General features: G+C 39.4%; 1 long non-coding RNA gene across 1 annotated transcript; it reads right to left on the bottom strand.

The window, feature by feature from the left end:
• Positions 1-16,129: 16,129 nt before the first annotated feature.
• Positions 16,130-18,241, bottom strand: LOC113116803 (uncharacterized). Its single transcript, XR_003294073.1, has 3 exons — positions 18,205-18,241; positions 17,024-17,150; positions 16,130-16,373 (listed from the first exon to the last, which is right to left on the bottom strand). It is a non-coding gene; the product is annotated as an uncharacterized LOC113116803 (long non-coding RNA).
• Between the last annotated feature and the right edge of the window lie 127 nt (positions 18,242-18,368).

Raw genomic sequence — 18,368 nt, 5'->3', positions numbered from 1 at the left:
TAGCTGATGTCGGGTGTCCAGGTGTCTTACAGCATTTCATTAGATTCAGATTCACCTCCTTTGATGGATCATTCATCTGGCAGTGACGCTCATCTTTGGCTCAGTGAACAACAGGAGAGATTTAGGAGTGTGTGGCTTTGGTCTGGCAGCAGCATGACATAACAACATGGAGTCCCAAAAGACACACACACACTCATAGGCACTCAATCACACACACTCTCTATCACACTCACACAGACACACACTCTCTCTCTCTCTCTCTCTCTCTCTCTCTCTCTCTCTCTCACACACACACACACGCACACACCCAAACACACACTCTCTCTCTCTCTCTCTCTCTCTCTCTCTCTCACACACACACACACACACACACACACAAACACACACTCTCTCTCTCTCTCTCTCTCTCTCACACACACACACACACACACACACACTCATAAACACACAGAAACACATCTACACACACAAACACACTCTCAAGCACACACGCAGGACTGCAAAAACTCACAGTGCTCTGTTATTTCCAGACCAATACAAAAGCTCGTCCTCGTCTGCTGTTTACCAGTGTTTGGCCAAACTCTGTTTGGACTGTGTTTATTAAAGGCATATCAAACTATGGGCTGCAGAAAGAGTCCGTCTGGCTCGCAGCTGGATGCATGTCTCATGCTGTAGTTATGTTCAATCCAGTAAACAAGTGCAAATTGTTGAGGTTTTAATTAAAATTCTCAACAATCACTTTATCTGGAGAAGCGCAATGACAGCATCTGTTGAGCAGATGGGCAGCACAGGGACCGGCTCTGACTCGCTGAGAGAGAAACACCATGAACACCACCGAGTCACTCTGCACCACTTCTCCACTACTTGCTGACTTAAAGGAACATTTGAAAAAAATGTTTACTCCAATAATTTAAAAAAATTAAAAAAAAACAACAAGGTGGTGTCCTTGTTACACGTCACATGAACTTACATGTAAATTATGCATTATTACATTAAATAACCCTAAGCCAAGCCCTAATACTAACTATATAGTAAGTACATGTAGTTAATTAATATGATGTAGTTAATAACAGGGACAACTTAAAATAAAGTGTAACCAAAATTTCTACTGAAATATTTTATCATTTTATAATAATATTAAGATTTTTTAATAATATTTTATTCATCAATTCTAAAATTGGCTATTGCATTTTCAGAATTTCAATTACTTTCCAGGCCTAGAAATCACTTTTAAAACGAAGCTTTGTAAGAATCCTGGTCCTTCTGAAACAACAGACAGTTGTTAAGGGGGTGAATTAAAATAAGAAATATCGTAGAGTTTTAGCTGCTTGAACTTATTTTAATGCAAGTTTTGCCTTATTTTAAGTAATTTTAAGTCTTCTTAAGGCCCCCCAGCATCATCATCCTCATATGGGCCTGGTAAGCACTGACAGCAGTGCATCATGGGAGAGGCTCCTGACATCAGGTCTGTGTCTCCTGCTGCCCTGCGGGACGGAGGACAGATGGGAACCCACTTCCTGTGGATCTGCTCAGCCCTGTTAAAGGCTCAGGAAGATTAACTGGATTTCCAGGCAGCATAAATAAAACAAACGCTCTGATAATCTGCTGTAGTGCATTGTGGGTAAGAAGAAGGGAGCTGGATTAACGTCCCAATCAAGAGAAACACACACACACACACTGGGCGCAGGACGTATATGCAACAAACTTGTGGTTTTTGCGCCGTTCGTTCTGCACCCGTCATGGCCGACACAGACAGCACCCCCATCTCCACACTGACCACATTCTGCACTGTGAGAGAGAGCGCAGCAGCAGGTCGGCTGTGGGCGGGGCCTCGCTGCAGTGGTGGGTGGAGTCTGCAGGTGTTCTGGGCTGTGCTTCGCCCTCCGCTCAGGAAAGAGCCTCTTCCAGCCAGAGTGGGACTGACTCTCACTGGCCGACTGATGTCCACCTTCAACTCTGACACACAGAGAGAGATATGGTTAGTTTCAAGCACAAATACACATACACTCTCACACACACACTCTCACAAAAAACACACTTGCTTGCTCTCTCACACACACACACACACACACACACAAACAAAAACACACTCACAGGTGTGTATCTGCTCGCAGTGCTAACAGCTATATAGTCATATAAACTAATACAGTTTTTTTCGATTGGTAAATGACAGTGAGGACAACTGCAGCAGTTCATGTGGACCAAACTCTAGTTCGTTTTCCATTGCTTGAATACAGTTTTCAAAAGTCTACACACTTATCCCACGACTTTAACCACAACCTGCACATCACTGGATTTACAGCACTTTGTTCAAATGCTAACACACTGCTGTCGAAACTGTGAAGCACACATTCAAAACAGAAGAGATTTCAGCTTTGTTCCTTTCAAACACTGTTGATTGTAATTTTAGGATTAGCCCCTCAATTATTTGTTTGAATTACAGTAAGTACTTTTAGTTTCTAACTTTTTTTCTCATTACTGTAATTCCGTAAATTACTACAGCTACTATCACTACTATTATTAATGTAAAGTGCATTACAAATAAAATGTATTATTTTATTATTATTATTATTATTATTATTATTATTATTATTATTACAGATTATTGAAGCAAACTGCTAATTTTCATTTACCTTAAAGAATTGTTATGTTCTAAAATGTTAAATAAATAATTTGAAAGAATGTCACTCCTTTCTTGGAAGAAAATATTACTTTGTATGAAGTCACTGAAATAGTTCAAATTGTAAGGTCAAAAGTGAGTATTTTCTGTATTGGTGTTTGATGCTAGTGTTTTTCCTCTTAGTGTGTTCTGAGTGACGGTGTGTGTTATCTCAGTGAGGGTTGTGTGTAGTGTTTTTCCTCTTAGTGTGTTCTGAGTGACGGTGTGTGTTATCTCAGTGAGGGTTGTGTGTAGTGTTTCGCTGCACTGAGTCTGTTTTGAGCCATGTGTTAAGAGTTGTGAGTCAAAATGGTTTTATTGAACAACACTGTTAAATACACAATATAATATTATTTTCCATTCATCAGTTATAAGAGCAAAATCTTCTGATTGGCTAGTAATGTTTGTTTGGTTGAGAGTGGAAGCAATGTTCCTCTCATACACTGGTAGGTGAACTCATGAACTCAAACGTGATATCAACAAGTGTTTTTAACTGTAGGACGACTTTTAGCCTAGAGACATCCATGTATGCGTCAGAATACACAGGATACACTTATTTAATGTATGTATGTGTGTGTATATATCTATATATATATTTTTTATTTTTTTAAGTTGCATTGACTAAGTGTTTTTTTAAGTCAAGTATAGGCCTCATTAAATACTATATGCTATTCTATATGCTTTATTTGATTTATTTTGTACATGCAAATTGCACAAATAATGTTATGAGATTAATGTTTTAAATATAAAACCTGGATAATAGAATGATAGAAAATAAATTGAATAATACTTTAAAATATGAAACTAAAATTACCAGTAGGTGTCGGCAAGCCACTGACTTAATAAACGAGTAGCTGATTCATTTATTCAATAGATACTTTTAAAAACGACTGATTCATTGAGGGACGAAGTAATAAAGTTTTATGAATGGATCAAAGAATCATTGCAATTTGTTCAAAACAAATTCATTCAGTAAGGAAACACCTGTGTGTTGCTACAAAGACACCCAACATGGCTTAGTTTGGAGCAATTTTTGTTAGCGAAAGACAATATTATCTTTACAATTTAAATCACTTCATGACTTCACGCTTACATATAATTAGCTGAGGTATGGTATGCATATTTGGCATGCTGTCTGGGGAAAGGGCTCCGTGCTCGGGAATGGCCCGAACCTAGAGTTTATTGACTTCCTTTGGACTGCTGAAAAAATAATCTATTCATTACTATTATAAAGCTTGGAAGAGCCAGAACATTTTTATAAATATATTTCAGATTGAATTATATATACCAAGGACGGCTTGAGGGTGAGTAAATCATGGGCTAATTTGAATTTTTGGATGAACTAACCCTTTAACAAGCTTAAAATATCTGAGAAACTGCAGTGGGCAGGGCTAAATAGGGGGCTTCACTGGATGGTACGGGATATAAATGAGATGTGGCATCACACACACACACACACTCACTGCATGGCTGATGGAGGGTCAGATCCAGTTCAGAAGCTGTTCCATCTCATGAGAAACAGCATGAGAACAAAGTTCAGCACCAAAGAATGTTCTCCTAAAATCTCAGACTCCCTTTGAAGAAAAAAAAAAACACTTAAAATGAACATCATAAAGCACAGCGGCCTCATTCTGCTTCCTGTGAAGTCGCATTCGCTCAGAGACGTGTGCATCAAGACCCCAAGACCCCAAACTCACGACGACTCGTCTCCAGCTCAACCACAACAAAGATGCCGGCGGGTCGTGATTCAATGCAGTGATGTTACAGAGGGACATGTCTCAAGATGTCAATTCTCCTTTGTAACATGGACAGCAGGAGCGAGCAGACACCGGTGACCCTTTACCATTGTGGGAGAGGAAGAAGAAAAATGCTTTCTCTGCCACCCAGTTCTGCTGTGCAGATTCATCAAACAGACATGTGGATCTGTGAGACCTGCATCAAGGCTGGTGAGACACAAAAGAAGATATTGGGATTCAAACACATTTAGTGTCACTGATATTAAACCTGTTTGACATTTGAGAAATGTGTGACTTTGATTTTGGGTTCATTTTCACATAAAATTAGATTTATACATATATACATATGTAGATAATGCGTCTGACTTCACTGTAGAGAAAAGAGTAGCATGAACATTCTGCTGAATATCTGCTTTTGTGTTCCAAAGAAAACAGTAAGTCACACGGAAAGTCAATGATTTATACACTCCTTTAAGAGGATGAAAACAGAACAGACTTCATTTTATCAGGAAACCTGGACCACGAGGCCATGATCATCATCATCACTGGTGCAGGAAGTTAAACCCTATGGTTAGCTCCAGTTATATGACTTCAGAGCACAGTGTCCCTCATATCTAAACTTCAAACATTAAGTCACAATGTTTCTCTTTAACCCCAGTGACACTTTGCATTGGATATGCCAATGAGAAACAGTGACGCAATGAACCCAGGGTAAGCGAGAGGTGAAGGCAGAGAGATGGAGCCCAAGTGGCTCTCAGACTCTGGGTGGCAATGACGAAACCAAGGGCAGATGCTTGAGCTATTCACCGACCACTGAAGAATACAGCCGCTGGCAGTCACAATGTTTACAGCAAGAGCAACCAGACGCACAGACCAAACTTTCATTTAATCTCCATCAGAGCTACGGCTTGCCCGAAATGTGACTTCAGTGAAAACACCAGACAGAACAAAACACTGCGCTACTATAGAAACATATTCCCATCAGCACCAGCAACTGCCAGAACAATGACACAGAGCACATTCACAGCTGCTTTTGGGGGAATTCTCTGCATGTAAACATTTTCCAATGCTTAAAAAAAAAAAAATCTGACATGACAAAACTGAAAACAAACTAAAATATATTTTCATGACTCCAAAATGTTAAACAATTCAAAATTATGGCAGTTAGGATGAAGCTTGGCAGCCCTAAAACAATAAAACAAAACCCAAATAAACTAAAACTAGAAAACATTGAAACAAACTACAACTAAACTAATATTTTGATATAGAGAATGCTAACGAAAACTAAACAAACTTGAAAAGAAAAAAAAAAAAGAACATTATATGCACATGTATGCATTTGGCAGCTGCTTTTTTCCTAATGAGCAGATTCACCAGTTCCTGTGTTCTCTGGGAATAGATCCCATGATGCTAGTGTCATGCTCATGCTATTTAAGCTACAGAAATGTTAAAGGGGTCAAGACATAGATTTTTTATTTTAATATGTTCCTTGAGGTTTACTTGAGGTAAGCCAAATAACTACTATGACTTTTGTTCTACCCACTTTAATGAAAGAAGTACTTGCACTGTCCAATCTATAAAGACTGTGTCTGTTCCCTGAATAGTGAGGTCAAAATATAAATGTAATGCAGGATCTATAAAAAATCTGATCATGATTAAACCAGAAAAATGTCAAGTAAATGTAAAAAAAACAAAAAAAAAAAAAAAAAAACATTTTAAATAAATATAAACACTAGATCACATACACCCAAACAGTTATTGTAAATGAAATGATCACAGATAATAGTTTGGATGTACTCTGCTTGACTGAGACCTGGCTAAAACCAAATGATTATAATGGTCTAAATGAGTCTACTCCACCAAACTACTGTTATAAGCATGAGCCCCGTCAGACTGGTCGTGGCGGAGGTGTTGCAACAATATATAGTGATATTCTCAATGTTACCCAGAAAACAGGATACAGGTTTAACTCATTCGAAATACTTCTGCTTAATCTTACACTGTCAGACATGCAAAAGAAATCTAATGTATATCTTGTTCTGGCTACTGTGTGGCCACCAGGGCTGTATACAGAATTCTTAAAATAATTTTCAGTTTTCTTCTCAGACCTATTGGTAAGTACTGATAAAGCACTAATTGTCTGAGATTTTAACATTCAAATTAATAATACAAATGATGCATTAGGACTTAGTTTACTGACCTAAAAACACTTTTTTGGAGGCAAGAAAAATGTCACTGGGCCCACTCATTGTTTTAATCATAACCTAGACTTAATTATATTGCATGGAATTGATTTTACTGATATAGATATCGTACCTCAAAGTGATGATGTTACAGACCATTTTCTGCATGCTGCGTATCACTGATATTAACTATATGTCTCAGCGTTACTGTCTGGGCAGAACTATTGTTCCAGCCACCAAAGACGAATTCACAAATAACCTGCCTGATTTATCTCACCTACTCTGTGTACCCATAAATACACATCAACTAAACGAAATGACTGGCAACATGGGCACTACCTTCCCTAATACATGAGAACCTGCTGCACCTATCAAATTGAAAAAGGTTAGAGAAAGAAACACATAGTCTTGAGCATGAATGGAGAAAAACTAACTTGGAAGTTTTTAGAATTTTGTGAAAAAACAGTATGTCCAGCTATAGACAGGCTCTAAAAACGGACAGGGCCGAGCATATCCACAAACTCATGACTCACTTCTTGCGTCAGATCAAGGCTGCATCTCATTACAAGTTTTACTTGATCTTAGTGCTGCGTTCGACACCATAGATCATGACATACTCATAGATCGATTACAAAACTATACAGGTATTCAAGGGCAGGCTCTAAGATGGTTTAGATCCTACACTACAAAGTTGTTTAAATGGGGAGTCATCTCATTTATCACCACTAAAACATGGAGTGCCACAAGGATCTGTCCTAGCTCCTTATTATTAGAAAATACGGGATTAGTTTCCACTGTTATGCTGATGATACTCAACTATATATAACAACAAGACCAGTTGAAAATTCTAAATTATCTAAGCTAACAGAGTGTGTTAAAAATGTAAAAGATTGGATGACCAATCATTTGATCCTATTAAATTCGGATAAGACAGAGATATTACTTACTGGACAAAAAAGCAGTACACAGAATCTCGTAGAGTATAATCTGCAACTATATGGATGTACTGTTATTCCTCTACAGTCAGAAATCTGGGTATTATATTACACAGCAACTTGTCTTACAAAAACCATATTTCCCATGTTACAAAAACAGCATTATTCCATCTTAGGTTCGGCGCTTCTAGGTGGTTATCGTGCATCTTCAGTAAACAAGCTACAGGTAGTCCAAAATACAGCAGCTAGAGTCCTTACCAGGTCAAGAAAATATGATCATATTACCCCAATTTTACAGTCTCTGCACTGGCTATCAGTTACAAAATATTATTACTTACCTACAAGGCACTTAATGGTTTAGCTTCTGCGTACCTGAGCGTTAAACCACACTGCAATCCATCACGCTCCCTAAGGTCACAAAACACTGGAGTTTTAATATAGCAAAGTCCACTAAAGGAGGTAGAGCTTTCTCACATTTGGCTCCCAAACTCTGGAATAGCCTTCCTGATAATGTTCAGGGTTCAGACACACTTTCTCTGTTTAAATCTAGATTAAAAACACATCTCTTTCACCAAGCATTCAAATAATGCATCTCATTATCTTGGACTGCACTTAAATCTTAACAAACGCACATTATTATTCTCTAGCTTGGGTTAAACTAATTAATTTTACTTTGTTTGATCAGCAGCTATGCTAATGATGTCTCTATGTGTTTCTCTGTTTCTGCTGGGATCTTCATCCCGTGGTAACTAGGATTGACACAAGCTCCAGTCTGGATCCAGTAATTATATACACTAACACTTGAGAAGAGACAGAAATGTAGATGTTTTTGGATGGATGCTAATTTTTAAATCATACACTATTTATTGCATCAAAGTTTGTTAATACTATATTTATGGGGTGGATAATTTTATCAGTTATTTATTATTCATGCAAATATACATATTGCCCACCAAATGTGTTATTTTCGGATAGTCAAGATTACAAAAGACAAGACGTGACAGTCAGCTCAAGTGGCGCAGAAGGTCAAACGTGTGTCATACATATTTTGTGATCGACCAGGGTTCGAATTCGCCTATTGGCAAAACATTTTCTCCCTTTTCAAATTTCAAATCACATCAGAAAAGCATTTATTTTCAATGAAAATTAAGTAATCAAAAAGATAAGCATAGGTGTATAGGGCTTTATTGTCCCAATAAGGTGGCATCCATTAAATTAGACTCAGAAAGTTATTATTGAATTCTGTTTTATAATGTACTACAATACTGAGGTGCAGATAATTGCCACTATTTGCAGTAAGTAGTATAAATAGCAGACAATCCTGCTATTTTAACATAGTATAAATATAATCCATAGATATTTGCACTTAATGTAAATAGCCACTGCTTTTTTTGATTACTGTCAGACTAATGCCGGCGATGCAATGTTGCCAGATGTTGCTATTAAAATAAACAAAAAGCTATAAATAAATAAAATAAACCGAAATTATTTCAAATATTTTGGAAATTAGATAAGTTAAAGTTATTGCTAACCCTAAATCTACTTTATAAACTTTCTAAAATGTTAAATTTAGTGGAAAACAAGCCAAAAATGTTTATAATAGCTGGACCTGGCAACACTGCAGGCTGTATCTCGTGCTCTCGCTCAAAACTCTCTGGAGACTCGTTCACTTCCGAAGCATCTCACAGTGATCATTTTCATACCATGGACGGTAAACATTCTGAATTATACACACATATATTCATATAAGGAGTTTAGCAGCAAATTAGTAAATCAGAGAACAAATTTTATTTTCGAACATGAAAAATTTACCAAGGTCTGGACCTCGGGGACCTCATAGCTGGCTACAGCCATGTATGCACATAAACCAAGTCACCACTGCAAAGCTACTATATTATATTATATATACATTTATTTCATGTGAAGATGCTTTGCAAAGATTTGAAATTAGAACACTATTTGTCACAAAGAGAACACTATCAGCACTCCTTGCTATTGCATTTGAGTGTTTTTAAAATAAGAAGGTAATTTCTAGACAAAGAAATCCTTTAGTTACAGTTTGTGATACAGCTGCAGTCAGATCTAGTTCTGCCTCATCTTTCAACAAATGTTTCTTTGTGACTTTCCATGACACTGTGCCTCGATTACAAAATCCTCCGACACGATCCGAGAGGCCATTAAATTAAACTCTCCTCTTGATTCTTACGCTGGGATCCTTTTGATATCTGTACATAGGCGAGAAATTAGTTTTTTAAATGCAACTTTTCAAAATGAACGATCTTTAACTGCATTTGTCCTGACAACACACCCGTATCTGTTTACTGTGTCCAGTGTAAACTGGATAGATTGTGATTTCTATTAGCTTTCGACACAATGCAACATTCGCATTCTGTGTTGCGAGTATATATTCTGTTGTGTCTAACTCTATTTTACAAGCAAGTATAGCCAACATCAGTCACAGCACAACCACTGACTTTATCGTATGTGTATTTGGTTTCATTAGACAATGTCGTGAATAGGATTTTAGTGCAGATTAATGTTTGAGAGCTGGTTATGTAGTCTTAATGGACCGCGTTTCAGTCATTATAATATTCATTCCGTTGTCTGACAACAGAAACATTAAAATATAGTAATAAAAACTGTTTTTTTGAGAATTTGGCTGAATTAAAATGCAGTATGTGAGCATAAGGAGGCAATACAATACGACACAGTTACAAAAATGCTAATTAGCGCATAACATCATCTAGCACATGTAGCGAATTTTCCGGCTGGGTTTAGCTACTTTCCACTGAAAGAAGTTGGCAACACTGCATTGGAGCTGCATTGGAGCTGTGTGTCGAAAAACCATGGTTAAAACAAAGGAAGGCAGCATATTCAGCATATTACTGAAGCGGGAATAAACATCACAATCTGATCTGTTTCAATGATGACAAGCAGAGTTAGAGTCCCAGTCACACCACTGAGAATGGCCGAAGTTACACATACGGTGTTTCACTCAATTGAGGCTAAAGCAAAGGTTTTTTGATTACTCACTCACTCTTGAGCATCTGCCGCGAGTGATTTCAATGTTAAGTCAAATTAAAGGTTAATGAGGCGTTTAGCGCTGAGCAATTGACTAACACCGATAATGCATCTGTCTTTCTATCATTTCACTAATTTAATTCTTGTGTGTTTTTTCATTGTGCATGATCACAGTTCATATGTGTGGGGAAAGATAAGCTATTAGAGTAAAAATATTGTTTTAGGCTGCTTCATGAGTGAACAAGAAAAAAGATTTTACAATTTCTGCAAATGCAGTGATGAAGTTGATGTTCTTATGATTTATTTCTATGAATTAAAATGTTTCAAAACTCTGGTAGCTGAAAGCATCATCAGACTAGTCAAATATTAAATAAACATGAAAGGAAGCAAGGAACATAAAGTATGTTAGTTTCAGATCACACAACTAGAGTCCACAGCTCTGAATCAGACTCGCCTCTCACCTGTTATTTTAAACATGTGATCTTGCTTATACAGGTGGAAGACATGTTTTCTCTCCTCAGAACAGTCTAACCAAACAGCGCTCGGGCTGGGCTCCAGTTAACATGCATTACCCTTTGTTAACTGTGACCTGGTTGCCCCTCGGGCACCTGAGCTAAAACCAGAGCCGTGGGTCAGACGTGTTCAGACGCCTGGCCTCACCGCACATTTTAGTTTCTCTTGAATGTAATTCTGCGCCTGGTGATTTTATCTGGGATTTCACGTCAATTCTGACAAAGCATTATGAGCCAAGGCCTCAGCTGCTACTGATCTCAAATAGATCAGGTTTTGGAGGTGAATTGGGGAATGTGCCACACCGCTGGTCTCGGGCAGCACTGAACTGTTTTGACTGGCTGTCAATTATCAGTTGATTCTGGTATGAGAGGTCAGCGAGCACAGAGAGAAAAAAGAACGATTTGGTTTCATAACAGACTGGAAGAGGCTAAAAACACTGAGAGCGAACACTTTCTTGTGTTAGAAATGGAACACATCTAACACAGGGTCCTCCAACAGTCTTTCTACCATTAAAAATCTCCATTCTTAATTTTCAATTATTAATAAATGTAATACCATTGCTGGACAGTGATATTAGACAGACCATAAGTGTTGGTTGTTGTTTTCATTAGCTTTCGAATCATTTTAAAGTTTTTCAGCTGTGAGGTTGCCCTAAAATTAAGAAAGTTTTTAGGTTTTTTTTTTTCAAGCTAGGAGTTTCCTGTAATATGGCTGCAGTTAAGATAGGATAACACTTAGAAAATGCTGTTTTGTTAAAGGGGGGGTGAAATGTTCATTTTCACTCAATCTCCTGTTAATCTTGAGTACCTATAGAGTAGTACTGCATCCTTCATATCTCCAAAAAGTCTTTAGTTTTATTATATTTATAAGAGAAAGATAGTCTGTACCGATTTTTCCCGGAAAAACAAGAGCCACTGGAGGTGTGACGTGTGGGCGGAGCTAAAGAATCACGAGCGCCAGTAAGCTTTCGCGTTGAGAGCGTTTGGAAGTTGTGACATTACCTGAGGACAAAACCAACCAAAACAAACCATGGCTAACAGTCAGATTCAGCCATTTATTTATGATCCAGAATCAGATCCAGAGGCTGAAACTGAACGAGAGCAGCAGCAGCAACGACTGCAGCAGGACGTCTCTATGTGGTAAGTATTGAAACTGTATATATTTGCTTAGAGGTTTTGGAAAATGACTAAGTTCCACTTTATGTCGTCTTTTTTTCCTTTAAAGGTGTACAAGGTTTACTTGATGTGCTTACGCGCCGATAGCTAAGTTAACAACACAGAGATATTTGAAGCAGTTTTACTCACCGCCTGCGGTTCCAACACACGATCGTGACCCTTTTTCGTTGGGACTGCATTATCCTTAAGAAATAAACGATACGCAAATCCGGCGTCAAACTGGGCCTTGTTTGTAAAACAAGCATCTTCGAAATGCAGGGAACAAACACTTGCACAACTCCGTTGATGCTCTGTAAAAATAAACTCCAAGGGACACTGGTCCCTTAATGCTGTTTCTCTTTTGGTAATCTGTGCAGGGTTGTCTTGCCCTGGCAACCAAAAACACACTTCTTTTGTGACATTTGGTGACGCTCTCGCTCTGATCAGTGAAGTCTGTTGTGCTCTCAGTGCTCTGCTATACGGGAGCGTGCGCTCTTCCGGCAGAAGTGCCTCAGGACCCATATAAGGAAATTCCACTCCATCTAACGTCACACAGAGCCATACTCGAAAAAAACTTTCCCAAACTTGCGACAAACCGGAAGGAGTATTTTTGGAAAAAAAATACTCCTTCAAACGTACAACTTAATTTTTGAAACTTTGTCCATGTTTAGCATGGGAATCCAACTCTTTAACAGTGTAAAAAACTCAGTATGCATGAAATAGCATTTCACCCCCCCCCCCCCCCCTTTAATAGCTTTTGTCGTAAATGTGGTCCTAACTTAAATGATTGAACAGGTAAGATAAGATTTTAAAGTTAGGATCCTTTTTTAGGTAGCTTTGGGCTAATGGTTAGAGAGCTGTACTTGTAACCTGAAGGTCACAGGTTCGAGTCACGGTGCTGGCAGGAGTTGTAGGTGGGGGGGTGAACGAACAGCGCTCTCTTCCACTCTCAATACCCAGGGCTGAAGTGCCCTTGAGCAAGGCACTGAACCCCCAGTTGCCCGCTGGATATATGCTCCGGGCCACTGCTCCGGGTGTGTGTTCAAGGTGTGTGTGTGTTACTTACTCACTGCTGTGTGTGTGCACTTGGATGGGTTAAATGCAGAGCACCAATCCCGAGTATGGGTTACCATACTTGGCAAATGTCATGACTTTCACTTTTTTTCACTTTCTGTAATACGCACCCTGAACCTCAGAGAAGCAATCAGAGCTCCAGTGCACCGCAGCATGAGCGACCTGTGAGAGAACCAGAGGAAACTCAAAACAACCCATGGCCAGACATTCTCATTACGAACAAGCCATCACATCATTACACTCGACTAAGCTCTGAGGATCTTCTGCTCTTCCTAAGGGCCTCCTCCTCTTCCTCAGGTTTGTTTCTGAGCTTCCTCAATCATTTGTGTTTTATAAATTGAAACGTTTCTGCAATGTGTCCACTGGAGGGTGCTCCAGCATGACTTGCACGCTTCATACACTGGGCTGTTAAACATCATGTCCTGAACCCAGGTGACCTCTGGTTAGTGACGCTCTGGGTCTGCAGGGGAGGCAGAGATGATTCAGCCCAACATCACTCCCACAATCAGATCCAGATGTGTCTCACCTCCACACAAACCCGCGGTTTCCCCGTGACACACACGAGAGACACGAGAAATGAGACGCCAAGCATTTCCCAGGCGCAACACAGAAGTGTGTGTGTATCTGTGTTTGAGTGCTAGCATGTCAACGGCACATCGCCATCAGATGCTCTTAGCTGCACATCAGAAAGAGAGACAGACATGCAGAGAGAGAAACAGAGAGAGAGAGAGAGAGAGAGAGAGACAGCCGCTCTCCTCCAGCCTCACACAGGCTGCTGCCGTAAATATTTTTACTCGCCGTTCCATTAGTGTGTGATATGCTTTTATTGAGGCGCCGAGCCCCTCCCCTCTGTAAACACTAGAGCATGATGGGAAGGGGAGAGACCAAAGTCCCGGCACCATACAGAGACACAAACCACACACACACACACACTTGACAGAGAGACAGATGGTCACGTCACACCTGTCAATCTTTGTTTTTTTATATGATGCTATTTAAAGTTGTCTTTTATCTTTGGCGTTATAAGCGTTATAAGCTAAGCTGTTCGTGAATTAATAAGATCCCGAAAGTTGCAAAGACAACGTTATTTTTTCAGTAACGGGGTAATCTAACTAATTACTTTTGCCGTCGTTACAACGCCGTTACCATTACCGAACATGAAATGCGGTGCGTTACTATGCATTGATTTAATAAACTATGCAATCCGAACGCACCCCTGGCTCACACACAGCGAGTGTGGAGGTGGGTTAAAAACGAGATAAGCGATTATGATTGGCTAAGGCAGAGTCATATGTTTCATGGTAGCCAATCAGAGTCAGTGTTTCAACACACATGCCGGCACACGCGCCAGCCGCGCCAAACAAATATTTATATATATATATATATAAAACCTTTTTTTTTTTACAGTAAAGAAAATAGTTACTTTCCCTGGTAACGAGTTACTTTTATTATAGAGTAATTTAGTTACTAACTCAGTTACTTTTTGGAACAAGTAGTGAGTAACTATAACTAATTACTTTTTTAAAGTAACGTTCCCAACAGGGGTTAAGACTCATCCACGTCCCCCTAAAATGACACTTTCTAACACACCCCCACATGTCTACATCATGATGTGGGAAGATTTACATAACCTCACCCATATGTTCATGCAAAGAATGAAGGCATAACTTTGATTCTCACTGTTGCCACCAGTGCCATGTTTTGACTTGTTTGGTCTTCCAAAAGAGGACACAACTAGAAGTCAGTGGTTAAGCTGTATCTACAACACTAGAACAGTTCAACAAAATATTCAGATGTGTGCAGCACATTTTATGGAGGACTGTTTCCTGATCCTGGGAGAGAAGACTACAATGGCGGCTGTTCTGACTTACAGACTGTAAGTACGTTTACATATGTTGATTGATGATTCAAACATAAGTTTTGAGTAGTGTAGAGCAGAGGTTCTCAATTCCAGTCCTTGTGCCCCCCTGCTCTGCACATTTTGTATGTTTCTCCTATCGCTTCAGACATTTGTTCTATTCAAACGTAAGTGCCCTGTGAAGTGGACATCACAGAATATTACACCATGATTCCAGTTCAAAGCAAACATATATGTTCCATTCAAAGTGCATTGACGTGTGCAAGACATAAATTTAAATTGTATTTATTTACAGAGGTAACTTATATGATGTCAAACTTGTCCATGTGTGAAGACGTTTCATAGTGCAAATCCATGAATGAATGTTCCAAAGTGAGGTGAACTTCAACAGATTTCCCCTGATCAGGGAGTAGGGAGCAATGAACACTGTGTAGGGACCATGTCAGTGGGAACACAGTTCCAGCACGGAGTTCACTTCTAACAAGCTGATTATCTGAATCAGGTGTGTTAACAAAGAGGGACATACAAAATATGCAGAGCCGGGGGGAACGAGAACTGGAATTGAGAACCGCTGGTGTAGAGTATAACTTGTTTTCATTGTTTCTCCGATCACAAATGCAGAGATGGTTTTATGTTTATGTTGGCTCCCCACTGGTTGCAACAAATGGCTCGCTTGTAATGGGTTTTATGTGTGTATCGGTGTTCTGACCGGGAAACACATTACAGTACGGTGAGGGGCGTAACATTCCTGTCACACACTTGAGGTATTCAGAAAACCCCACCGCACTGGATAGCTGGCTAATCAGGGGACATCTTGCTTTTCAGACTGATGAGATTTGAGAAAAATGAAAACTATGAGTATCAGAAAGGTGGGGCACAGAGGAGAAACCGTAATGTACGGTATGTGGAAAATAATGTTTTAATGTGTTTTTTTTTTTACTTTAAACCACATAAACACATTTCCTTACACCAAAAACAGAAAATATTGTTCTTTTTAGCAAGATCACATGATGAAGAATATTCCATGCGTGTCTCCACATCAAGAAAACGTTAGTCATCTGAGTGTGTGTGTGTGTGTGTGTGTATGTTGCCGTATGTTCGCTGCAGTGTCATCTGTGCTCGTTAGCATCACGTTGGTCTGCAGGAGCTGCTGCAGTAACTGCACCTGGTCTGTGCTCAGCAATAGCTCCAGGCTGGACATCACGTTCATCTCCAGACTGTTGCTGCACACCATCAATTCCTGAAGACAGACACACAGCCTTTCGTTGATTCACTTTATTTTGCGCTTTTTTATTTTTACAGTTTTAACAGATGTACAGCTGATCATCAAATAAAGAATACAGACAGAGAGAACCATGGGAGTTATTTAACTGAGATCTGATTGGGTGAGCCACGTTTGATGCCAATAAACAGACACCTGTGACACAGGATATTAAAGCTGTTAACGTTAACCCTGACAACTGTGAACATTACCGGATGAGTTAAAGATGTGTCTGATTAAAACGTTTGGTGAAAAGCTCTTTCACTAACGGACTTGGTTTAGATCTCCCTTTACTATAACCATCCTGTCACTCTAAACCTGCATGTCAGATGGTCTCAGACTTCTTTTCTGTCCAGGTTTGTGTAAAGTGAAACCAGTGGCTGTTTGTTTAGTGATTTGCAGTATTTAAGGTCAAGCATGGACCTGAGGTTAAAACCTCACTGGAGCACACAAACACACGCAAAAGCATTACTGTGAACAAACCGAGAAACTGTTTGTCTCGCTTGAGCAACAACTTCAGCTTCTCCAGCAGCTCCAAATTCCCCAAAAAAACTCCAGCGTCCCATCCTGAACACACTTGCTTTCATCTGAAAGAAGACACAGCATCACTGAAACATCACACATCATACCTTGACTGGGCCGTGATCCGCTTACAGAGGTTTCCGGTAAATTAGAGCTGGAGCTGCTGTGATGCGCACAGAGAAATCTGTGATGATCGGATACAGGATCACTTGCTTCTCCTGCTGCCGGCAGATGCTGCAAACACACATACACAGACAGAGAGAGAGTCAATCTCACAAATATAAAAACATCATTAAACCTTCAGCAATATCTCATAAACAAACACAAAGCCACTGCGGATCATGTACTACACTGTATAAACTCAAAACATGAATCAACACTACCATTAATGGTGTTTATCAGAACATCAATGATATAAACAAATTAGGTCGAAGCAGAACTAAACTGATGCACAGCAGCTTACTGATATGCCTCACAGTGCAGGAGAAACCAGCACAGCTGCAGACAACAGAGACACCGCCGGACACTTAAACACTCACACACACACACACACACAGAGAGAGAGATACACAAACACCGACAATCTCTTATAATAGAGAATTGCACTTATTCTCTACTATAGGAGAGGAAGAATTTTATAAACTTGTTAAATCATCTAAACCAACAACATGTATGATAGACCCTATACCATCTAAGCTCCTAAAAGAGGTGCTTCCAGAAGTCATAGATCCTCATCAGACTATTATTAATTCCTCATTGTAATTAGGATATGTCCCTAAAACCTTCCAACTGGCTGTTATTAATCCTCTCATTAAAAAAACACAACTTGACCCCAAAGAATTTGTTAATTACAGACTTATCTTGAATCTCCCTTTTCTGTCCAAGATACTAGAAAAGGTGGTATCCTCACAATTATATTCCTTCTTAGAGAAAAATGGTATATGTGAGGATTTCCAGTCAGGATTTAGACCGTATCATAGTACTGAGACTGCTCTCCTTAGAGTTACAAATGATCTGCTCTTATCATCTGATCGTGTGTGTATCTCTCTATTAGTTTTATTGGATCTTAGTGCTGCGTTTGACACAATTGACCACAGCATTCTTTTCCATAAACTAGGAAACTTTTTTGGCATTAATGGAAGTGCATTAGAATGGTTTTAATCATACTTATATGACCGCCATCAATTTGTAGCAGTGAATGAAGAGGTATCATATCAATCACAAGTGCAGTATGGAGTACCTCAAGGCTCAGTAATATGGCTGTTACTCTTCATGTTTTACAAGTTACCCTTGGGAGATATCATCAGGAAAAAGGTCACCGTAGCCACCAGATCCAGTCTGTGTCCAGATCAGAGGGTCACTGCAGTCACCCGGATCCAGTACGTATCCAGACCAGATGGTGGATCAGCACCTAGAAAGGACCTCTACATCCCTGAAAGACAGCGGAGACCA

Source organism: Carassius auratus, chromosome 16, assembly GCF_003368295.1.
Source record: "Carassius auratus strain Wakin chromosome 16, ASM336829v1, whole genome shotgun sequence".
Classification (NCBI taxonomy): domain Eukaryota; kingdom Metazoa; phylum Chordata; class Actinopteri; order Cypriniformes; family Cyprinidae; genus Carassius; species Carassius auratus.
This window is presented reverse-complemented; position numbering and strand designations above follow the sequence as displayed.